This window comes from Hyla sarda, chromosome 8, assembly GCF_029499605.1.
Source record: "Hyla sarda isolate aHylSar1 chromosome 8, aHylSar1.hap1, whole genome shotgun sequence".
Taxonomy (NCBI): domain Eukaryota; kingdom Metazoa; phylum Chordata; class Amphibia; order Anura; family Hylidae; genus Hyla; species Hyla sarda.
The window spans coordinates 22,779,214-22,802,263 of NC_079196.1; the positions used below are offsets into that span (position 1 = coordinate 22,779,214).

General features: G+C 43.5%; 1 long non-coding RNA gene across 6 annotated transcripts in view; it reads left to right on the forward strand.

Annotated features, from left to right (window-relative positions):
* LOC130284404 (uncharacterized) overlaps window positions 1-23,050 on the forward strand; it is a 101,914-nt gene that overhangs the window by 70,825 nt on the left and 8,039 nt on the right. For all 6 annotated transcript variants that reach the window (XR_008847013.1, XR_008847017.1, XR_008847015.1 and 3 more), the window contains 3 exons: window positions 16,205-16,373; window positions 18,569-18,634; window positions 20,066-20,217. This is a non-coding gene — a long non-coding RNA (uncharacterized LOC130284404). The remainder of the gene's footprint in view (window positions 1-16,204; window positions 16,374-18,568; window positions 18,635-20,065; window positions 20,218-23,050) is intronic.

Here is a 23,050-nt window from a genome sequence, read left to right on the forward strand (position 1 = left end):
AGCGATCATGTGATTACACATCATTAGATTCAGCGATCATGTGATTACACATCATTAGATTCAGCGATCATGTGATTACACATCATTAGATTCAGCGATCATGTGATTACACATCATTAGATTCAGCGATCATGTGATTACACATCATTAGATTCAGCGATCATGTGATTACACATCATTAGATTCAGCGATCATGTGATTACACATCATTAGATTCAGCGATCATGTGATTACACATCATTAGATTCAGCGATCATGTGATTACACATCATTAGATTCAGCGATCATGTGATTACACATCATTAGATTCAGCGATCATGTGATTACACATCATTAGATTCAGCGATCATGTGATTACACATCATTAGATTCAGCGATCATGTGATTACACATCATTAGATTCAGCGATCATGTGATTAAAGGATTTATTTTTAAGAAATGAGTTTGATTAAAGGAGAACTATTGTGAAAATGTACTTATCCCCTATCCGACAGGATAGGACATAAGTAGCTGATCGTGGAAATATTTGCCTGCCCGGAAATTCTGGTGGCACTAGGACCGCTCCATAGACGACAATACATTTCCGAGCAGATTCTGCCGAAAGAAGACCGGAATCGGAATTTCCACCACGAAAAAATCTGCTGCGGAGATTCTACCATGTGCACGGTACAGCAGAATCCAATTGAATTTTCCGAGACAAATTTTTTTGCCGGATTGTGCTCGGAAATTCTGTCGTGTGAGCAAGGCCTAAGGGAGAAAAAACGTGCCACGGACATAAAAAGAAAAAGAAAAGAAAAACAAAATAAAAAACACGTGCAAAAAAAATGCTTCACCTAGAGCGTGCCACGGACATTAAAAAAAATATATAAATAAAAAAAAAAAAAACACACGTGCAAAAGTGCCTAAAAAATGCTACACCTAGAGTGTGCCACGGACATTAAAAAAAAAAACCAAAAAACAAAAACACACGTGCAAAAAAATTTCCTAAAATTCGCATCTTTTTTGCACTACATTTTCTCTTTCTCTATTCTGCATAATGACTTTATGTTACTGCATGATATTTTAGGCAATTACAGTGTGTTACATATAAATGTCTTTATTGTCGGTGAATTGTGTGTAAATTGGGCTCTTTTCCTTACACCTTACATGGTTGATGTTTTGGTCTTGATATGGGGGGAGGTTGGTTGTGTATTGGGGGCCCATTTGCTAATTGAGGTTGTGTTCCTATACACAGAACTGGATTCTCAGTCATTATAAAGTCGTATACATATCCAATGCCTGTGACTGCCCCCAGGCCGCCCATACACCAAATGGTAATGCCGTCCCTTGTCCTTTAGTTTGGGCAGCAGAGTTGGCCCCTTTGGTGTTGGACATGTCCGTTCATGCTGGAGTGCATGCTTGGACTTGTAGTTTGCGGGCATCAGCAGATCTGCAGGTATCACTGCCTCATTGTGGCTAAAGGGGTATTACCATCTGAAGTTTTCCATTATGCATTGGTTAGAACAGTGGTCTCCAAACTGAGGACCTCCAGATGTTGCAGAACTACAACTTCCAGCACGTCCGGACAGCCAACGGCTGTCCGGATGTGCTGGGAGTTATAGTTCTGCAACATCTGGAGGTCCAGTTTTAGCTAAAGGGATATTACCATCTGAAGTTTTCCATTATGCATTGGTCAGAACAGTGGTCTCCAAACTGGGGACCTCCAGATGTTGCAGAACTATAACCCCCAGCATGTCCGGACAGCCAATGGCTCTCCAGAAGGGCTGAGAGTTGTAGTTCTGCAACATCTGGAGGCCCAGTTTTAGCTAAAGGGGTATTACTATCTGAAGTTTACCATTATGCATTGGTTAGAACAGTGGTCTCCAAACTGGGGACCTCCAGATGTTGCAGAACTACAACCCCCAGCATGTCCGGACAGCCAATGGCTCTCCAGAAGGGCTGAGAGTTGTAGTTCTGCAACATCTGGAGGCCCAGTTTTAGCTAAAGGGGTATTACTATCTGAAGTTTACCATTATGCATTGGTTAGAACAGTGGTCTCCAAACTGGGGACCTCCAGATGTTGCAGAACTACAACTCCCAGCACGTCCGGACAGCCAACAGCTGTCCGGACGTGCTGGGAGTTTTAGTTCTGCAACATCTGGAGGTTCAGTATTAATTAAGTATTAAAGGGTATTACCATCTGAAGTTTTCCATTATGCATTTATATGAACAGTGGTCTCCAAACTGTGGATCTCCAGATGTTTGCAGAACTACAACTCCCAGCATGTCTGGACAGCCAACGGCTGTCCGGAAGTGCTGAGAGTTGTAGTTCTGGAATATCTGGAGATTCAGTTTTAACTAAAGGGGTATTACGATCTGAAGTTTTTCCATTATGCATTGGATAGAACAGTGGTCTCCAAACTGGGGACCTCCAGATGTTGCAAAACAGCATGCCCCGACACTCTGTCTGGAGTTGTTGTTCTGCAACATCTGAAGGGGCAGAGTTTGGAGACCATTGATCTGACCATTTATATTGCTATATTGGGCTGTAGGCATGTATTACATTATCATTTTTAGGATCAATTATGGTTTTACAATTTGTCTGTAAAAAAACACAACTACAACTCCCAGCATGCCAGTTGCAGCAATCGAACGCCCACCGATCAACTTGTTATCCCCTATCCCAGTGGTCTCCAAACTGTGGTCCGTCAGTTGTTGCAAAACTACAACTCCTAGCATGCCTGCTGGGAGTTGTAGTTTTGCAACATCCAAAAGGCCAGTGTCCGGAGACACGTGTAAAATGATGAAAATTCCAATGACCATGACCTGCCAAAATACAAACAGACCCATGTAAATGTAGTCATGGATAGTGATGAGCGGCGGGGTCATATTCGAATTTGCGATATTTTGCGAATATGTGAACGAATATTTGTCCTATGTTCGCAAAATTAGCTTATTCGCTATGTTCATTCTCTTTTTTTCATGCGAAAATTCGTAATGAAATTTGCATAGTGCGCATGCGCAATTATTTCTTTCCCCTAGAAGAGAGGGATCAGTTTCCAGTCTGGAAGTTCTGATATTTGCATGAATTTGCATAAATTCGCATAAATAAATTAGCATAAAAAAAATCTAAAAAATACGCATATTTGTCATCACGAACATAAATCACTATATTCTATATATTCGCAAAGTGGCGATATTCGCAGTAAAAATTTGCATTTCGAATATTCGCGCTCAACACTAGTCACGGACACTGGGAAAAAAAGTCCCCAATGGCTAGGAATAGGAACCCTGCCACTTGGCCCCAACCGATCCCACAAACAGCCACAGAATTGGGCAAACATTGCCGAGCGCTGACCCAATGTAGAATGAATGGAGCAGAGCAGTGGCTGCGCAGGTGCGGTGTGCTCCATTCTTTTCAGGGACAATTTTGTCCCTATTTTATCAGTATCGGTAGAGGTCCCAGCAGTCGGACCCCCAATGCTCAGTTCTGTGGATAGGTGTTAGCTTTATGGGAATATTCTTTTTAACCCATTTTTAGATTGTGGGTGCCCAGCGCATTCTCCAATGGGGAAAATGAAATCTACAGGAACCTATACACATGCGCCCATTCCTCTGACAGCTGATTCTCCTCCATTTACATTAAAGGGGTACTTTGGTGAAATTTTTTTTTTTTTTTCAAATCAACTGGTGCCAGAAAGTTATACTGATTTGTAAATGACTTCTTTAAAAAAAATCTTAACCCTTCCAGTACGTATCAGCTGCTGTATGCTCCACAGGAAGTTGTGTAGTTCTTTTCTGTCTGATCCCAATGCTCTCTGTTGACACCTCTGTCCATTTTAGGAACTGTGCAGAGGAGGTTTTCTATGGGGATTTACTTCTACTTTGGACAGTTCCTGACATGGACAGAGGTGTCAGCAGAGAGCACTGTGGTCAGACTGGAAAGAACTACATAGCTTCATGTGGAGCATACAGCAGCTGATAAGTACTGGAAGGATTAAGATTTGTTTTAATAGAAGTATTTTACAAATCTGTTTAACTTTCTAGAGCCAGTTGATATGAAACAAATTGTTTTCCACCAGAGTACCCCTTTAATGTTTGGCTCGGATAGAGGAGGGGTATGCCCCTGCCAGACTCTTCTGACATTGGCTTATCTCTTCAAGACTGAATGGATTGTTTAGTTGAAACCCACCTTGCCTGATCCTCTTCCTCCCCATCATCATCTGACGAAGGAGAGTCTGGAGGCCCCCATACACATTAGACCAGAGCTTTCCAAACTTTTCATGGTGACATACTTTTTTTTTTAAATGCATAATTTTGCAACACAGTAGTAATTAAGCCTTAGGCTATGTTCACACGGAATTACTATGTTTCTGTGCGGAATTACGTGGAATAATTCCGCCAGACATAACATTTTTTCAAATAAACTGGCGCCAGCGCCAGAAAGTTATAAAGATTTGTAAATTGCTTTTATATAAAAAAATCTTAATCCTTACAGTACTTATCAGCTGCTGTATGCTCTAGAGGAAGTTGTGTAGTTCTTTCCAGTCTGAGCACAGTGCTCTCTGCTGCCACCTCTGTCCGTGTCAGGAACTGTCCAGAGCAGGAACAAATCCCCATAGCAAACAGTTTCTGAAATTCTGCCATGTGAATGGGACAATAGGCAGTTAATTACGGCAGAATTTCAGAAACTGTTTGCTATGGGGATTTGTTCCTGCTCTGGACAGTTCCTGACACGGACAGAGGTGGCAGTAGAGAGCACTGTGCTCAGATTGGAAGGAACTACACAACTTCCTCTGGAGCATACAGCAGCTGATAAGTACTGTAAGGATTAAAAAATTTTTATATAAAAGTAATTCACAAATCTGTCTAACTTTCTGGCGCCAGTTTATTTGAAAAACTTTTTTGCCCTCCAGAGTACCCTTTTAAAGGGGTACTCCACTGGAAAACTTTTTTTTTTTAAATCAACTGCCAGAAAGTCAAACACATTTGTAAATTGCTTCTATTAAAAAATCTTAATCCTTCCAGTACTCATCAGCTTATGTATGATCCACAGGAAGTTCTTATCTTTTTGAATTTTATTTCTGCCTGACCACAGTGCTCTCTGCTGACACCTCTGTCCATTTTAGCAGTAGGAGAGCAAATCCCCATAGCAAATCTATCCTGCTCTGGACAGTTCCTGACATGGACAGAGGTGTCAGCAGAGAGCACTGTGGTCAGACTGGAAAGAACTACACAACTTCCTGTGGAGCATATACAGCAGCTGATAAGTACTGGAAGGATTAAGATTTTTTAATAGAAGTCATTTACAAATCTGTATAACTTTCTGGCACCAATTGATTAAAAAAAAAAAAAAAAAAAAGTTTTCCAGTGGAGTACCCCTTTAAACACTTGCTACCCCTACAGATTGCAGCAGAATTTTGGGGACCCCAGCAAAACTGTTAGCATCTTATTATCAAAAGATATGTCTAATAAATGGCTTTTCACATTGGAAAAAACCCTTTAAATTGGGAAGAAAATATATTCAGCCATATTGGAAGTTTCTTTTTAGCTTTCGTAGAAGTAAATATAAGAAGGAAACATCCGAATAAAAGGCAGACTTAAATGACTCAAAGGAAATGCCCTTTAACGGGGGGAGGTCTCCATTTTAGCCAATGTGTCCCAATCAGTTGTTGCAAAACTACAACTCCCAGCATGCCCGGACAGCCAGAGGCTGTCCGGGCATGCTGGGAGTTGTGGTTTTGCAACAGCTGGAGGCACCCTGGTTGGGAAACACTGATAGCATTAAGATGGGGAAGTTATAGACTTGCACATAACTTGTACATAATCTATCAACTCGTTCAATGGGAATGTCCCCTTTTTAAGGGGATTTATTTATGAATATACAGAATTTTCCAGTCCTGGGCGTCTGTGCAGCCTCTGACACCACTAAAGAACATGACAGCCGCAGATCCAGACTAATTCGATCAGCGAGGTCTGACAGATTCTGGGTCTTATCCGCTAAGTGCCGTAATTGAGGCGCAGACAACGCAGTCACAACAGGACACACACAGGGATTCTGTTTACTAAACTCACTAGCATTAGCACACAAAGAACGGCACGCCGTCCCTTTAAATATGGAAGGGTCGTCCGAAAGGACATTGTTTGGGGCATAACAAGGTGTGAATGCACCAACGCACTTTGCTCTGTTTTCATCATTTTCTTGCTGTCAGTGAATGGAAAGACGTATATGTATTCGGAGGTGACTTGTAAGAACATGTTACAGGCAAGGAGGCCTATGTTTTCCATTGCAAACAGACAAGGATTGCTCCCCTATGTAGAATCCTCCAAAAATAAGATTTTAGATGGGGGTTTAGATTGCCGAATAAGGTGCTGTGGACACAGCACCCATAGCTATAGATATTAAGTGTATTAAAAACCTGCAACATGTTTCTGGGTTATTCTGGCCCCTTGTTTAGGACCCGAAGAAGGGGCTAGAATGGTCAAGAAATGCGTCAAGCGTTTTGAATACTTTAATTGTTTATATGTACTAAAAACATTGGACACTGCTATGAATCAGTATGTATTTTGAGAATTTTTTTGGGGAAAAATAAATGTATATATCCAGTTCACTTATAGGGGGGGGGGGGGGGGCTGCAAAAATTTTTGGGAAAAATAAATGTATATATCCAGTTCACTTATAGGGGGGGCCCCTGCAAAAAGGATGCCCCACAATGAGCCACCGAGTGTTGGCCCATTACTATAATGAGTCCTCCAATCATGGAGCCATTCTCCGGTGGTGATAACATCATCAGCCTCCTCACTTCGGTCCCTGCTGGACTCGGCCTTTGTCTGATTGAGTCAATTTCCTGCATTAGCCATAAGATAGCTTATCTAAGTGAATTCATTTTCCTGCTGGCGAGTGATTGCCCGGGATATGATGAGGGGCCTGAAAACTCAATAATCACCTGCCGGGAGAAAAAAAAAAAAAGAAAAAGAAAAGACAAACAGCAAAGAAATGTGTTAGAAAAGCACCAAATGGAGCACAAAAATAAATGCAGGGACCAAAAGTGTGTATGTGTGCACAGATGTAGCAGAGCTGAGTTTGACATATTCGTATTGTCTCTGTAGAGTGGAAAAAAAAAATCTGTATTGTCTATTGTTTCCCGACCAGTGTGACTCCAGCTGTTGCAAAACTACAACTCCTAGCATGCTGGGAGTTTTTGTTTTGCAACTGGTTGTGAAACACTGCTATATATATATATATATATATATATATATATATATATATATACAGTGACGCCTCGACCTACGATGGGCCCGACATATGATCATTTCAGCATACGATCACTCTCAGAGGCCATCGCATGTTGAAGGCAGCATCAACATACGATGCTTTTGTATGTCGGGGCCATCGCATAAACGGCTATCCGGCAGCGCAGACTGCTTCAGCTGCCACCGGATAGCCGTTTACGGTGCCCCGTGTGGTCCACTGATGATCACTTACCTGTCCTCGGGGCTCCGGCGCGTCCTCTTCGGGATCCCCTGCATTGTCGGCGCTCTCCATCATCGTCATCACGTCGCTGCGCACGCCGTCCCGTCATCCAATAGGAGCGGCGTGCGTAGCGGCGTGATGGCGGCGACGGAGAGCGAGGATGCCGGGGAAGAAGAGGCCTTACCAAAGCGTCGGGGAAACCCCGGGGACGCGGCGACAGCGATGGAGGGCGACATCCAGGGCAGTGGTGACGAGCGGTGACGGTCCGGAGCGGCGGGAACAGGTGAGTATAACCTCCAATACCAGTGGTCTTCAACCTGCGGACCTCCAGATGTTGCAAAACTACAACACCCAGCATGCCCGGACAGCCAACGGCTGTCCGGGCATGCTGGGTGTTGTAGTTTTGCAACATCTGGAGGTCCGCAGGTTGTAGACCACTGTCCTATACTTTACATTGCACGGATCCCTCAACATGCGATGGTTTCAACAAACGATGGTTCATTTGGAACGGATTACCATCGTATGTTGAGGGACCACTGTATATATATATATATATATTGGACACAGAAACCCTGGCGGAGAAAAACTGTGCACGTGAAAAGAAAAATTGAGCAAATTTCTATGAAAATGATGAATTCCACCTCTTTCCTCCTATAGAATTTGGACTGAATGCTAAACTGACTGAAAATTGTCCAGTGCCCGGTTATTTCTGTTGGCCGGATGGGGAAACACTGCAAGATGGAGCCCTGTCCGCTGATCCGGCATCTTAATTGAGGCACGCGATAAATTTTAACTGTCCCATTCAAATGAATGGGATTAGTCCAATCATCAGTTCCCCCCCCCCCCCCCCCCCAGCGCTTTTCTACCAGATAGCCGGATATATGTAAGGGCGCCCTTAGCCAGTGACATACAGCAGCTTCTGTTTTTTTTTTTTTATCATCCGTTAACGTATAGTTTTTTTTCTTCAAGTGTATAAAATGTATATGTTAAAACAGGATTTCAGTGTGTGAACCCCGCCATAAGGAAAAATTGGAGCAGTTGCCCATAGCAACCATTCAAATTTCATTGTGAAAATGAAATCAACAACACAATGGGGGAGATTTATCAAAACCTGTGCAAAGGAAAAGTTGCCCAGTTGCCCATAGCAACCAATCAGATTGCTTCTTTCATTTTGCAGAGGCCTTGTTTAAAATTAAAGAAGCGATCTGATTGGTTGCTATGGGCAACTCAGCAACTTCCCCTCTAGACAGGTTTTGATAAATCTCCCCCAATGAGTAGCTAGAGGCAACTGCTCCACTTTTTGTCTCTCACTGGTTTTAATAAATCTCCCCCAATGTGTCCTTAAGAACAATGACTGCATCACAAATGTTAAGATTTAGGGGTAACATGTCAGAATGTAGCGTAGGGCCTGGGGTCGGATTTACACGCAACATTACGATGTGTTTACAGAGCACGGTTTCTTAAAGGGGTACTCCGCCCCTAGACATCTTATCCCCTATGTAAAGGATAGGGGATAAGATGTCAGATCGTCGGGGTCTCGCTGCTGGGGACCCCGGGGATCGCTGCTGCAGCACCCTGCTATCATTACTGCGCAGAGCGAGTTCGCTCTGCACGTAATGACGCGCAATACAGGGGCTGGAGCATGGTTACGTCACGGCTCCGCCCCTCGTGACATCTTGGCCCGCCCCCGTCAATACAAGTCTATGGGAAGGGGGCGTGGCGGTCGTCACACCCCCTGCCATAGACTTGCATTAAGGGGACGGGCCGTGATGTCATGAGGGGCGGAGCCATGACGTCACGCTGCTCCGGCCCTTGTATCGCCCGTCATTACGCACAGAGCGAACTCGCTCTGCGCAGTAATGATAGCAGGGTGCTGCAGCAGCGATCCCCAGGGTCCCCAGCAGCGGGACCGCGGCGATCTAACATCTTATCCCCTATCCTTTGGATAGGGGATAAGATGCCAGGGGCGTAGTACCCCTTTAACCCTCTGTAAGGCCTCTTTAAAATCTAACTGCACCCTTTTGAGCCACAAATGTTACAAATACATTATGTTCTGTGCAATCGACCCCACCATTATATACACCAGAATACCCCTTAGTCTTTGTCTATATTCAGGTAATGTAATGTGATGTCCCAGTACGGGATATAATCTCGTACAGTACTTAGGCCCTGTCAGGTTGAGTCCCTCTGTGTCCTAGGGGTTCTCCTGCAGTGTCTTCCCCATAGTCTTATATGTATATAAGGTGTATTATGTATAAAGGACCTTTAAGGACCTTTGAGTTAATCACATGATAATGTGGTCACATGTTTAAAGGGTACCTTTCATCAAAAAAACGTTTGATATATTATAGATTAATGTATGCCAGTCCTTTTTTTTTTATAGATTTCAGACTCATGCTGGAGTCCTAAATCTCAAACTGCAGCCAGGACACAGACAAACTCAGCACTGCTTCCTGCCAGGAGTTTGTCTGTGTCCCGGCTGCAGTCTGAGATTTAGGACTCCAGCATGAGTCTGAAATCTATAAAAAAGGACTGGTAGGGAGACCCCTAGTGGTCATTTTTTCAAAGTGGAAAATGAAATAGAAAGAAGCATATTTTTTTAATAACATGCTATTGGAAAGTTACTCTGCACACATTAATCTATAAAATATCAAAAGTTTTCCTGGCCAGCTGTAAAGACTGTTACCATCGGTCTACCTCAGTAAAGCTACCGTTAACCTTAACCTGGTCTTAGACTATTTTTACCCTGCCTAACCTAGGGATAGCAGAGCTACCTTCGGGTGGTTACTTAGGAAAACCACACCCTGGCATCATGAACATTTAGGGGTTAATAACACCTTGCTCCGGGGCTACAACATCTGCCCCATACACCTCATCGCACCCTCGTGGCACACCACAGTAATGTCAACAATGGATGTGAATGAGGCCTTAAATAAAAGGGACCACCTAATTGGTAGCCATGGAAACCTGCACCAAGATCCTTTATTGACAATGAGAGAGCCTCAGGAAAATTGGTTGCCATAGGCAACTGCACTACTGCGCCACAATAGCACCTCACTGCCGTATGACATGTACGCATATAAGCCAAAATGGTTCTCTGAGGTAATGCATCTATTCCGATACGCTTATGTCACCTGCTGAGTCCATCATGAAGTCACCCATGCATGTAATACACCCTCTCCATGGTGCTTAGAGGTCACATTCACAAAACGGCCTTTTAAGTCTTTAACCCTTGAGGACCTGTCAGCAAATCCACCTAAAAGTCACCAGATTTGAGGATTTTTTGGGAGTATATAACACATAAATATGTTGTCCTGTCTCCAAGGCCATGGCCCAGACACAGACACTGCTCTAAGGGCGAAATGGCGCCCAGAGAGGATGTCTTCCCATACAAAGGGTGGTAACTATTACTATAGGCCGAGTGACATGACAGAATTTCTGAGCGGACTCAGAAAAACTTGGCTTGGAAATTTATTTGTTTTTTTTGTGGGATTTTGCTGCACCAAACACACTGTAGAATTTCCATGGCAGATGCTACTGCCGCGTCAATTCCGATTACGATCTTTGACAAAAGAATGAACATGTTCATCGTTTCAGTGGAATCCGCTCGGGAATGCATTGCCGTCTATGAAGATGCCTGGTCAGCTATAGACAACGTGCTCCAGCTTTCAGGAAAGCTGTATTTTTGGTCCTACTGTATCTTCCCCACACAGACTGGGTGACTAGAGTTGCCACCTGGCCTGTATTTTACCGGCACAACCGGTATTTTGGCCACCCTGCCGGTATTTTTATATTAAAAATACCGGCAATGCAATGGCCGGTATTTATCCAACCAATCCTCCAACTCCTGGAATGTTGCACCCTAACTTATACCAGATTTTCCCAAACAGAGTGCCTCCAGCTGTTGCAAAACTACAACTCTCAGCATGCCCGGACAGCCGTTGGCTGTCCGGGCATGCTGGGAGTTGTAGTTTTGCAACAGCTGGAGGCACCCCTGGTTGGGAAACACTGACCTATATACTACTACATAGTCCAACATGCTGGGAGTTGTAGTTTTGCAACAGCTGGAGGCACCCCTGGTTGGGAAACACTGACCTATATTCTACTACATAGTTCAACATGCTGGGAGTTGTAGTTTTGCAACAGCTGGAGGCACTCCTGGTGGGGAAATACTGACCTATATACTACTATATAGTCCAACATGCTGGGAGTTGTAGTTTTGCAACAGCTGGAGGCACCCCTGGTTGGGAAACACTGACCTAAATACTACTATATATTCCAACATGCTGGGAGTTGTAGTTTTGCAACAGCTGGAGGCACTCCTGGTTGGTAAACACTGACCTATATACTACTACATAGTCCAACATGCTGGGAGTTGTAGTTTTGCAAACAGCTGGAGGCACTCCTGGTTGGGAAACACTGACCTATATACTACTATATAGTCAAACATGCTGGGAGTTGTAGTTTTCGTGTGGGGCAGCTGCTGAGCCACAGGCTTGCTGAGAGTTGTACTAACTAATTGCCACTCCTGAATTTATTTAAAAAAAACGATCAAAAGGTCACATTGAAGCAAAAACGGTACTGTTAAAAACTAAAGGTCGGGGCGGAAAAAATATACCCTAATACAGGCCCGTATATGGAGAAATAAAAAAGTTATAGAAATTGTCAGAATAGGACAAAAATTGCCCCCGTATATGTGTATAATGTGATGTTACGCATATATATTTAAAGGGTAACTCTCATTAAAACTAATTTTTGCTATTGCACTCCTTATGGTAAATAAAAAATATTTCTAATATACTTTGTTTAAAAAAAATGAAGTTTTCTATGTTTTATTTGTGCTTAAAAAAGCTCAAGAGCACATTTTCCCCCGTCTCATTCACAGACTTAGGACCGAAGTCCAAACACAGGAAGTGCTGCCTAGAGTGCTGAGGGGGGTGTGTCCAACCTCATCCAATCATAGCTCCTCTCACACTTAACTGCCATATGCTGTTGGTTGGACCCCCCCTCAGCACTCCAGGCTGCACTTCCTGTGTTTGGACTTCGGTCCCAAGTCTATGTGTATAAGATGGGGAAGATGTGCTCTGGAGCTTTTTTAAGCACAAATAAAACATAGAAAACTTCATTTTTTTTAAACAAAGTACATTAGAAATATTTTTTATTTGCCATAAGGAGTGCAATAGCAAAAATTAGTTTTAATGAGAGTGCCCATTTAACTATGCAAACTATCATGGGCGGTATTTTTTTTGCAAGGAAGATGGCGACCCGATGGGGACATACTTTTCTCCCAATTACTATTGTCAGTGATTTTACACAGTCGGGTGTGACATAACATATGTGTAACACGATACAACCAGCAATGTGCCGCCACTATGCGAGGAATGCGGTGCCACAATCCACCTGGCATATACAGTTTGTCTCTTATCGTACACAGGACCGGCGCCAAACACATCACATTTGTCTCTTGTAAAAAGGAGAATTTCTTCTTCTGACAAATATTAGCTTTCCAGACAACGGCTACATCTTCAGGTAGAAAGTTATAGGATAACCACTGCGGGTAATGGGTTGGCGATGAATAATTCATGACCCGTAATGAGGTAAATTTATACATGAGCTGGAAGCGGCGGGCGCATCTCATTACATGGCGCCGTGTCCCCGTGTTCTGTGTAATGACATTCATCTCATTCCGCTTGTATTCCAATTGTCTCTGATTTACGTTATACAGATAGGATTCGAAGGGGGGTATTCACCGTTCACTATATATTATGTTGAAATCATTTTCTCGCTTTTATGCCCCGACAAGATTTTTTCAATTGTTTTTTATGTTATTGTGTTTGGTGGATTTGTATCTCATTTTTTTTTTTTTTTTTTTTTTATTGTTTCGTGGATTTAAATCAAATTTTTTTTTTTGTTATTTTTTTTTTTTACATTTAGTCTATTTTTCTAGATTATTTTATCCAGGGCTTGGGTTTATTCAAGATCATATATAATTTAGGTATACAGTGAACCCCCGACCTACGATGGCCCCGATATACGATCATTTCAACATACGATGGACTCTCAGAGGCAGCATCAACATACGATGCTTTTGTATGTCGGGGCCATCGCATAAACGGCTATCTGGCAGCGCAGACTGCTTCAGCTGCCACCGGATAGCCGTTTACGGTGCCCCGTGTGGTCCGCTGACGATCACTTACCTGTCCTCGGGGCTCCGGCGCGTCCTCTTCGGGATCCCCTGCATCGTCGGCGCTCTCCATCGTCGTCATCACGTCGCTGCGCACGCCGTCCCGTCATCCAATAGGAGCAGCGTGCGTAGCGACGTGATGGCGGCGACGGAGAGCGAGGATGCCAGGGAAGCAGAGGCCTTGCCAGAGCGGCGGGGACACCTCGGGGACAGCGATGGAGGGCGACATCCAGGTGAGTACAACCTCCAATACTAGTGGTCTTCAACCTGCGGACCTCCAGATGTTGCAAAACTACAACACCCAGCATGCCCGGACAGCCGTTGGCTGTCCGGGCATGCTGGGTGTTGTAGTTTAGCAACATCTGGAGGTCCGCAGGTTGTAGACCACTGTCCTATACTTTACATTGCACGGATCCCTCAACATATGATGGTTTCTACAAACAATGGTCCATTTGGAACGGATTACCATCGTATGTTGAGGGACCACTGTAAACGTTTAAGTAATTTAATAAAAAAACATATATTTATTGATGTATTAGATTTTGTTATATTATTATATCTATAACTAATAACAGTTGATGTGTAGTGATATATTGTAATATGTTTGATTAAAATTGCTATATATACTTATATATGATTTTCACTATTATATTTTATTATATTTTTTATATGTATAACAGATTTTTGCTCATATTTAGTAAATACTTTATTGTATTACTAAACACTAATAATACGTGATATTTATTATTGCATCTTATTATGTTACTATATCATTATACACTGATACTACCTGAAAGTTGTCTTTTATTTTATTATAGCATTATACATTGATGATAGCTGATATTTATAGACTATAAGCTCTCCCAAGCAGGGCCTTCACTCTTGTTTGCATTATGTGTGCATTATTGTAATGTCCTATTTTTTCCTTATTTGTACCCTCTAAATTGTAAAGAGGTGCGTAATTTGTTGGCACCATATAAATTATCATTATTATATTTATTATTGCTATCTTATATTTTAAGTATATACTGATAGTTACATTTATTTATCAATATTTATAATATTTTGATATACACTGATAATAGCTTTTTTATTATTATTATTATTATTATTATATTTTATTATATATATATATATATATATATATATATATATATACACCTAATATTAACTGATATTTACTATTACATATGAATATACACTCATAATAACTGTGTTTATTAGATTTTATTATATGATATTACTATATTTTAGCTCATATTTAGTATTACATATAATAACACACTGATAATACCTGCATTTATTATATTACTAGCTGAGTACCCGGCGTTGCCAGGTTTTTCCTTCCTAATCCTTGTTGGGGAGAAAAATAAACAAAGGAGGAAGCTTTTGACTTCATATCCCGTCCTCATATATTGTTGTCATATCCCAACCTCATATCCTGTCCTCACATCCCAACCTCCTATCCCGATCTCCTATCCCTTCATCATATCTCGACCTCATATCCCATCCTCATATTCCGACCTCCTATCCGACCTCCTATCCCGACCTCCTATCCCGACCTCCTATCCCGACCTCCTATCCCGACCTCCTATCCGACCTCCTATCCCGACCTCCTATCCGACCTCCTATCCCGACCTCCTATCCCGACCTCCTATCTCGACCTCCTATCTCGACCTCCTATCCCGTCCTCATATTCCGTCCTCCTATCTCGACCTCCTATCCCGTCCTCATATGCCGTCCTCCTATCTCGACCTCCTATCTCGACCTCCTATCCCGGTCTTCCTATCCCAGTCCTCCTATCCTGGTCCTCCTATCCCGTCCTCCTATCCCATCATCATATCCTATGTGTACCAGGTATTGAAATATCTCCAGCCGTACAGAAGTTATGTGAGAACATACATTTCCCATTGATTTGCATGGGACTTTAAACAAAAACCCTGACACTCACAAATGGGGGTAGTTAAGGGTTAAATTAACTATCCTTCATTTTAAGTGGACATATAAGTAACATGTGACCAAGTTTTATCGAAATATCTCCAGCCGTTTGGAAGTTATGCAGTAACATATATTTCCCATAGACTTGTATGGGACTTTAAACAAAAACCCCGCCCCTGGCAAATGGGGGTGAATAAGGGTTAAATCACCCATCCTATGTTTGTCGTTGACGTATAAGTAACATGTGGCCAAGTTTCATGTTAATATCTTTAGCCGTTTGGACGTTTTTGTGGAACATACATACACACATACATACATACACACACACACACGTTGAGTTTTATATATATAGATATTTTATTATATTGTTATATATTTATTAATAATATTAGCTGCTTTTTAGAATTACATATTATTATACAATTATAGTACCTGTTTTTATTATATCTTATTACTGTATATTATTATATTTTTATAACTAATATTAGCTGCTATTTAGTATTCCATATTATAATACACTGATTAATACCTGTTACTTAGTTTTATACTTTATTATGTTATTACATCGTTATATGTTGGTAGTAACCTTTTTATTATTATTATTATTATTATTATATCTTACTATACAGGTCAACTCAAAAGTAAGAAGACATCCATATAAAATATAGACAAAATGTCAGACGGTAATCCGATTTTAGACTTAAGCTAAGGGGAAAACCTGTTGGGGCATGTCACCAACACGGTGGCCATCTTGCTAGCGGCCATCTTGGATTCAACTTCAGTCTTTTAAATGGGAAGGTAGGTGTGTGATCCATCAAACGAGTAAAGAGTTCCACAGAAAATAAGGTTCGCCTTATGTAAATATAATTTAATTTGTTCTCATGTTAAAAACAAATTGATTTTTCAACTCATTTGATGCCGATATTGATGGGGTATATTGTTCTAAGGCCATATTCACACATCCATTGTAATTTAAAGAAAGCTAACAGCAGTGTGTTCCAAACAGCGTGCCTCCAGCTGTTGCAAAACTACAACTCCCAGCATGCCCGGACAGCCAACGGCTGTCCGGGCATGCTGGGAGTTGTAGTTTTGCAACAGCTGGAGGCACCCTGGTTGGGAAACACTGATCTATGTTTATACAATAGGTAAAAAATAATTCTGATTGTTCCAATAGTTTTCATTGGTCAGTGACTGTGACAATTTATTTGCCCTGCTGTGCAAACTTCGTTTAATCCCCGAAAAAAACATTGTAAACGTTAATCCCCTAAGTAACCCATTAATGGAGGGACAATAATACAACACAATGTGGCTCTAGACTACATGTGAAGCGCAAGGGAAGCAATGGCTTCCGAACTTTGGACCTGAATCACCTGACTGATGTCAACTACAGAGCTTTAAGATAAGATAAGATGTTTTTGCCCGGAATACCCCTTTAAGATTATTAAATATAAATAATTTACAAATCTGTTTCCACCAGAGTACCCTTTTAATGTTACAGTTTACCAACCAGAGGTACTGGCTGGTAGTGCGGGTGACGCTGATCAATATGATGCCTACCATGCCCGGATCCATGCAGCCGTTCGCCTGTTATCTTCATTTTTCAATATATGCAAATCATCTTCTAACTAGCATGGGCGGGGTTACTGCCTTCATCTGGCACTGTGACGTCAGCGCCGCTCGTCCGCAGCACCGCCCGGCTTATGCATATTCACGTCCTACCTCCGCATCTCCCTCTCCTCCCCGCTCTATATGTGACTCCACTTGCGCATGTGCCGGCTTCCTGTGTACACCCGGAAGCGGCTTCAGCGCAGCTTCATTCTAGCGGAGCTGCAGTAAGCGGGCACATGGAGTCACATACAGAGTGGGGTGAAGAGGGAGATGCGGAGGGAGGGCATGAATATACATACGCCGGGCAGTGCTGCAGACGAGTGGCGCTGACGTCACAGTGCCAGATGAAGGCAGTAACCCCGCCCGTGCCAGTTAGAAGATGATTTGCATATGTTGAAAAATGAAGATAACGGGCAAACCACTGGACTGACCCGGGCATGGTAGGCATTATATTGATCAGTGTCCCCCGCACTACTAGCCAGTACCAGCCAGTAGTGCAGGAGGGGGGGGGGGGGGGGAGGTAGGGGGGTTTAGTGACAGTTTTCCTTTAATATTTGAGGGTATTGGTTCTTGGTAATTCATACCCCTTGGCAATGCTCATAGCGCTTACTAAAATAAACAGTGGTTCTTCACCTTAAGGGGTGTCTTAAGAAGGGCCCTGCCTTTCTACAGTCCATATGCCCTAATAGGTCATATAGACAAGGGTTCTTAGGGCCCATGTGCCAGCACCAATTGCTGTCCTGTGACTTCGGACTGCTTTGGGCAGCTTTGCAGCATAGATGTTGGGCCCACCAAAGGATTTTTTGTTCTCTTTATTATGTTTGCACTTTATTAAGAAACTAATATATTTTTCTATAATTATCTTGTTGTTGATATATGTTAAATGTGTTACTGTACCCTTAAGAGAGGAGCTGTGTAAACCCCATGTGACCCTGCCTGCCGATGGGAACCCCTAAATTCTTCCCTATATAGTGTAGTGGGAGAGGAGTTTCCCCAGTTCATATTTGAGATCTGTCTGAGCAACAGTGTGGTAAAGGTGTGATGTGTGTGGAAGCCTCAAGGGAAGTCCCAGATCAAATATATTCAATCCGGTCATTCTGCAAGGATCACCCGCACGGTGGAAGTTCATGCCCTGGCGGAGAAGGCTACAAGACCTTAATAGAACCCTACCTACCAGGATTCATCTACCCATCTTTCAAGTCAGTATTAATTCATTTGGTGAAAGCACCACAAGTCCCAGCAAGGCAACAGGGCTCCCAAGGGGTTATGCTGCACAATTGTACCCAAAACCAGCTGTCCCTGTAACACCATCTGCACCCAGCTGAGGAAAGACAGTTATCCGTAACCTGATGTCCGTGTTCCTTTACTCCCCATGTCTGGCCCAGGAGAAGCTGCCTCCAACCTTGGACCGTGTATAGGATAACAATGCCCCAGCGTCACAAAGTGATAAGGTATTTCCCTACACCACCCGTGGTACCACATGTGCATCATGTTTCCTTCAGTAGATCCATGCCACCCTGAATCGGGGTTAATTACATACAGAACTTGCAGGGACAATTAAGCCCTGCAATTTAAAGTCCCATTGACTATTGGCTTTTTTTGGGTGGAAGTCTGCTGAAAGAATGAACATGTTCAGTCTTCACTCAGAACCTGGCACCATGTCAGATGTTTCGTTAAAGGGGTATTCCGCTGCTCAGCATTTGGAACAAACTGTTCCGAACGCTGGAGCCGGCGCCGGGAGCTTGTGATGTCATAGCCCTGCCCCCTCATGACGTTACGTCCTACCCCCTCAATGCAAGTCTATGGGAAGGGGCGTGACGGCTGTCACGCCCCCTCCCATAGACTTGCATTGAGGGGGCGGTGCATGATATCATGAGGGAGCGGGGCTATGATGTCACAAGCTCCCGGCGCCGGCTCCAGCGTTCGGAACAGTTTGTTCCAAATGCTGAGCAGCAGAGTACCCTTTTAAGGATCCTATGTAGTGCTGCAAGCAGATTCTGCTCTGAATTATTTGTATTTGTGCATTGGCCCTTAGATTTTATGTTAAAGGAGATCTATGGTATATAAAAACGTATCCCCTATCTCCATATCCCCATATGGGGCTCCCGCTCTCCTCCTGAATGGGGCGTTTTCAGTTACTGCAGGAAGCGGCAGCTGACACGTCCCCTCAATGCAGCCCAATGGGCGAGCCAGAGCGAAGCATTCGGCAATCTCCGGCTCTCCCATAGAGCTGCATTGAGGGGTGCGGTGGTTGACACGTGCCATTTGGACGGAGAGCCGGGGGCCCATACAAAAGCCCCCCTGAGAATTGAAACTTCCTATACTTGGGAAAGGAGATAAGTTTTAGATCCCAGAGTACTCCTTTAAGTTGTCCAAGATCGTGGGACCTTCAACTGAGCTGACCTCATCGGTGGGACATGTCAAAACTCGCACCAACCTTCCTTATATAACTTTCAGTACAACTAAAAAAGATATCAGAAGAATCAATACCCCCACCCAGGAGAATCCACAATTCAAAAAAAGTTATTTTGTTCAAGAGCTGACAAGTGGTAGACCGCCGAAACTCATCCCATATACACAATAAAGGGCTGCAGCTGCTCATAGTAGACATGCAAATCACATCTCATTGTTCGCAGACCACCGAAACTGGACAAAACCTTACGGAAAACAAAAAAACTTTATCTAGCATTAACATTTTAGAAAATTTTGGGACGTTGTTTTTCATAAATGTTTTTGTAGGTTGATCTTATTCTGGTGAAGAAAGGGAGTTTTCCAACAAATGGCCTTTTATTAACCTTTATTTAGACGTGACATAAGAGCTATACCAGTTCAAGGAACTTCAGACTAAGAATTATATTCAGCTTCCCTATTTTCTCTATTAGGCTCAGATAAAAAAATAATATATATATATACCGCTACGCACGCTGCTCCTATTGGATGACGGGACGGCGTGCGCAGCAACGTGATGACGACAGTGGAGAGCCCTGACGATGGAGGGGATCCCGAAGAGGACGTGCCGGAGCCCCGAGGACAGGTAAGTGATCGTCAGTGGACCACACGGGGCACCGTAAACGGCTATCTGGCGGTAGCTGAAGCAGTCTGCGCTGCTGGATAGCCGTTTATGCGATGGCCCCGACATACAAAAGCATCGTATGTTGATGCTGCCTTCAACATGCGATGGCCTCTGAGAGTGATCGTATGCTGAAATGATCGTATGTCGGGGCCATCGTAGGTCGGGGGGGTCACTGTATATATATCTATGTATACATATACAACCAAAGAATAGTGCTGGCCAACTTATTCTTTGGTTGAATTACACATACGGGGGAGTGGCTAGCTCCATGTTGGCTCTTGCACCCCACCCAACTCTATTAGGTGTATGTAAGGTGCCTTGGATGTTTCAGACCTTGCATGGCTGCTGTACTGTTCACACAGAGGCATATTCACAGTGTAGGGTCCGTACCAGAATGAGGTCACCTTCCCGTGGTGGGACGGTCCACGCTATTTGGCAGCCAAATTTGCAAGCTAAGTACCTCATAATTTCATAGTTTCATATTTTATTTATTGCACTACAGCTGTATAGCTTTTCATGTTCTATCTATATACTCATGTTTTATCTATATACTCATGTTTCATCTATATCTTTGTGCTAGCAGTGTGCTGCTGTATTCTCCTGTTGCTATATATACATATATATATCTCAAACAACAAGTTGCAGCACTACTTATCCAAATATACATATATATATATATATATATATATATATATGTATGTATAGAGAGAGAGAGAGAGAGAGAAGTAAAGCGATGACGCAGCACTCCAAAATGTGGTATAAAAAAAACGTTGCAACAATGGCGTCACAAAAAAAAAAGGCCACTACAGATCTTTGAGCCCAGGTTGAATACCTATCACTGTCCAGTCTCAATCATCCTGATAACTCTTTTTTACAATGAAGCCCCCCCAACCATGGACTGATGCCCGTCCAGCTTCTAAAACCTCCTGGTGATCAGCTCATATGTTTTGGGTGACATGTGACACAAGAATGGCCGACCACATGGACTGGGACCCTCATTGCAAGAGTTCTTGGTTGAGTGTCTCTCCGCTCTGACCTCTATGGGACAAATATGCCCCTATAGGGTATATGGAAAAATGTTATTATTTGAGACAACCTCTTTAAAAGACCATGGTCATGAATTTTTGGAACCATGTCTAAGAACATTTTAGCCTTATGATGTAATTATTTAAGAACCATGAAGACAAAGAAACCAACCGTCTGAGATCTTTAATTCATGAAGTTGGTAACGTGAGTCATTTGGAAGTGATGAGTTAATGTATCGGCTTCTTGACTCTCATGGATGAGTATGTCATAGTTGTCCATGTGGTGTAACACACAGATCAATGTATAGATTGGCTTACTACTGGCATCATCATATAGTCTCCCCAGTGAATGTTGTTCCTGTCACAGTAATCCTCTTTTTCTTCCATATTTCATGAACAGTTAATTCCAGTTGCATGACTGCCCAATAACCCACTAAGCTGCGACAGAGGATCAAAGGTGTCCTCTGCCCCTAAACATCTTATCCCCTATCCAAAGGATAGGGGATAAGATGTCTGATCGCGGGGGGACCTCCTGTGATCTCCGGGTCGGCACCAAGGTGTTCTGCACACAAGCTCTGTCATGCCATGCCCCCCCCCCTCATCCATGTCTATGGGAAGGGGTGAGCTGTGGTCTCCCGTCATCCGGCATGGAGCAGAGTTCCCTTCCTGCACCGGATGACTGGGATGCCGCTCTGGAGATCCCGGGGGTCTCAGCGAGGATCCCCTGCAATCTCCTACACTGCATTCTGGTTCTCCTCACACACGGAGCGTGGGGTCGGCACCCACCCTCCATGCATTTCTATGGGAAGGCCAAAGCACTGTACTCGTGTATCTCTGGCTCTCCCATAGAGATGCATGGAGGGGGTCTGTGGACTGCTGCTTCATACGTTGGTCGACACAGCTACATGCATGGGGAGAGCCGGGGCGCTGGACAGGAGAACGCTGGGTTGGACACCCCCATAATCAGACACTTATCCCCTATCCTTTGGATAGGGGGTACCTTTTACCTAAACTGTAGTAACCTTTTAGCCAATTGAGTGGGTTTGCAGAATGTGCTAAGCTAAATAATATTAGCAGATCATGTCATAAATATGTTATTTCAGCTGACAATTAAAGGGATACTCCCCTCTAAACATCTTATCCCCAATCCAAAGAAATTAATAGAGGGGGCGTGGTGTGGTGTGACATCATGAACACGGAAGCTGCAAGTTTCCATGTTCCGGATGCTGCATCTGCCGGCCTGGAGATCGCGGGGGTCCCCAGTGGTGGGACCCCCGCAATCTCTGGGCCGGCAGCGGCGGCGTCCGGAACACGGAAGCTTGCAGCTTCCATGTTCGTGACGCCACGTCCCCTCTATTCATGTCTATGGGAGGGGCTAGTACATAGCCGTCACGCCTCCTCCCATAGACATGAATGGAGGGGGCATGGCGGCTGTGTTTGTCAGTCATCAGGCACGGAGGGCAGTTCACTCCGTGCGCTGAATGACGGGTGCCGCAGCAGAGATCGCAGAGGTCCCCAGCGGCGGGACCCCCACGATTAAACATCTTATCCTCTATCCTTTGAATAGGGGATTAGATGTTTTCAGTGGGGTACCCCTTTGTCGATGGCCATCTCTACAGCTGACTGGATGTATGGTTTAGTCCATAGTATATGGTTTATAGCTATAATACAGTGACCTCCAAATTGTGGACCGCCAGTTGCTGCAAAACTACAACTCCAAGTATGCCCGGACAGCCGTTGGCTGTCCGGGCATGCTTGGAGTTGTAGTT